The following is a 2668-nucleotide window of genomic DNA, read 5'->3' as shown; positions in this document are numbered from 1 at the left end:
GTGGGGCTGCAATAAACCTTGCTGGCCTCCAGACCAGGTGACCCAGAGTTGTTCCTTGAGTGACAGTTGCAAAAATCGGGGCTTTAGACAAGTATTTAAGCTCTTTTCTGAAATGTACTGGTGAGCTGTAGTGCAAAAATGTGCCCACCAGCTCTCACATCCCTGGAGAGAATCTCAAGAAGCTCATGCACCTCTGGTAGATGCTTTAAGAGGCTGAGGGAGAGCACAATAATAGTGGCCCCCAGCTTACATTCCCTGAGTGTACCTCTGTAGCCTGTATTAAAATGCTATAGGAGAAGAGTCCAAGGTAGCAGCATAAGATCTTGAACTCATCTCCTCCCATGGACACACCAAATTTACAACCACATATGAAACAATTCCTTCTTAAAGGGACCTGAAAACTAGCTGAACAGTTCCTTCACAACAAACAGTAAAAGGGCCACATCAAGATGAGTAGGAGAAGCAGGAGAAGCAGAGACACGCTCTCGTAGAAAACTCCACCCCCAGTGCTGCAACTAACAATCAGGAGGGCTCTCACAAACCCAGAGCTTCTCCCTGAGGTGTGAGGGCTTCATACCCCACATCAGGTACCCCAACCCTTGGGACCTGCAATGGAGAGATAAACCCTCACAAAACATCTGGCTTTGAAAAACAGTGGAGTTCACATTCAGGAGCCCCAAAGGGCTATAGAGAACAGATATTTCTCTTAAAGGGCTCAGGCAATGACTCACTCGCCCCAAGGCCCAGTACAAAAGCAAGAGTTTGAAAGTGCTTAGACTGTATATGAAGGAAATTCATTTGCTAATCTTAAAGTATCTACCAGAAGGGCATGAGCCTGTTGAGATTCTCTCCAGGGATGTGGGTACTAGTGGGCACATTTTTGCACTCTCCCCTACCTTGATAGTACCTGCGGGTATTCCTGGGCCCAGCGTTCTCCCACTGCCCAGCAAAAGCTAACAAGCGCACTCTAACCCTGCACTCTTCTTTGGTGCCATGAAAGCCAGTGGGAGCATGAAATCCACACAGGAGATGCTCCATGAGGTCTTGGGTATGGTGGCCAGAGGAGCTTGTGTTCGTGGTTCACACAGGACTGTAACAATTGGAGATACAGTCTATGGCCATGTCACCCTGACCACGTCTGATCTCATCTGATCTTAGAAGCTAAGCAGGGTCAGGCCCGGTTAGTACTTGGATGGGAGACCACCTAGGAAGACCAGGTGCTGTAGGTGTAAAAAAAACAAACAAAAAAAAACAAATGGAGATACAGTTCTTATCAGGCTACCACCCTTAGGGCACAACACAGCAGACTAAAATGTACCCCTGGTCTTTCCGTGAAAAAGGCCAATTATTTGCCCTGGAGCTTCAACCTGAGGGGCAGACATCCTGTTTGCCACACATGAGGTTGGTGTGTATTGATTGAGATCTTGAAGATAGAAAAGTATTTCCAAACAAGAAAGAAAAATGATTGGTAAACGCCCATCTGAGTTATAAGGACTGTTCAGGATCATTTACTTTGCCTTAACTAGTAAAACATATTTCACGTAAAGATTTTAGAATTAAATATTTTAACATAAAAGTATTCAGCTGTTTTACATGGTTGCCCACTCTTTAGTTTACACTATTTCACTGATTCAATTTTATAGTTCCTCTTTGTGGAGTTTTGATATTTTTTAAAGATGTCTATTTGTCAAAATTAGCCATTTTTCCTGATTTACAAATGAGACAAAACCAAACAAGGAAAAGTACTTTAGTGACTTATGACAAATTTTGTCTAAATTTAACTTTCCAATCCATAGATTATAGACATTTTGCATAATTTTTGTCAAAATTCTGGTCTTCTGGACAAAATTTAACCAGTATTATGGGAAAATATTAGAGAGAAAATATGGCCTTTTCAATGCAAAATGAATGAGACTCCAAAGACACAGGTTACGCTAATCTCAATGAAGTTCAGATTTACATTTAATACTAGGTTAAGAAACTTCCTCATTTTCTACATTAAAATACCTGAAGACACTAAACTTCCTTAAGTGTTCACAGGACTGAGTCCATCAACAAAACTTGATTAATTTTATGTATGAATGTATTTTTTCCTAAAATTTTTTCATAAATCTTACTAGTCTACCCCAATCAAATCATAAACAGAAAGTCAGGAGTGTTTTATATTTTTCTTTAGAGTGTAGTGCACATAGTAGTTATTCAGTCTACACTGATTAGCTATTGTTTGCCAGAAGTAGAAGTTGATACGTGTTGCAACATATTAATACAGACAAACCTGAGCCTTGGGTCCTAAGTCTCCTACATAGCAGGCCATATGGCTTTGAGTAAGTCACAATTTTGCTAAGTTGCACTTTTCTCATCTGTAAAATGGGGATAATAGTAATTCTTGCTTCATAAAGGTAGCGTGAGGTTGGCATAAAAGATCTGAAAATAAAACAAGGCTCATGAGATGGGTCTAATTTGGCCAACGTTTCTATTTTATATTTCAGTATTCAGCATATTAATGTGCTTTCAGGTTAACTTTTGTGTCTTTAACTGTACATAGCTCATCATTCACAAGCCGCTCAACTAAAAAAGTCTGAGTCATCCATAAAGGTGGCAAAGTGAAATAAAGCTACCTCTGAAGCACCCAAAATCCCAAGCAGGGCCTTGCCTGATTAAATCAGGA

General features: G+C 40.6%; 1 pseudogene; it reads left to right on the top strand.

Annotated features, from left to right (window-relative positions):
• The first annotated feature begins 1110 nt into the window (after positions 1 to 1110).
• Positions 1111 to 1229, top strand: LOC112469673 (annotated as a pseudogene).
• The last annotated feature ends 1439 nt before the right edge of the window (positions 1230 to 2668 follow it).

This window comes from Pteropus alecto, unplaced genomic scaffold (assembly GCF_000325575.1).
Source record: "Pteropus alecto unplaced genomic scaffold, ASM32557v1 scaffold86, whole genome shotgun sequence".
NCBI lineage: Eukaryota > Metazoa > Chordata > Mammalia > Chiroptera > Pteropodidae > Pteropus > Pteropus alecto.
Note: the sequence above shows the minus strand (reverse complement) of the source record. Positions and strands in the feature narration are given on the sequence as shown.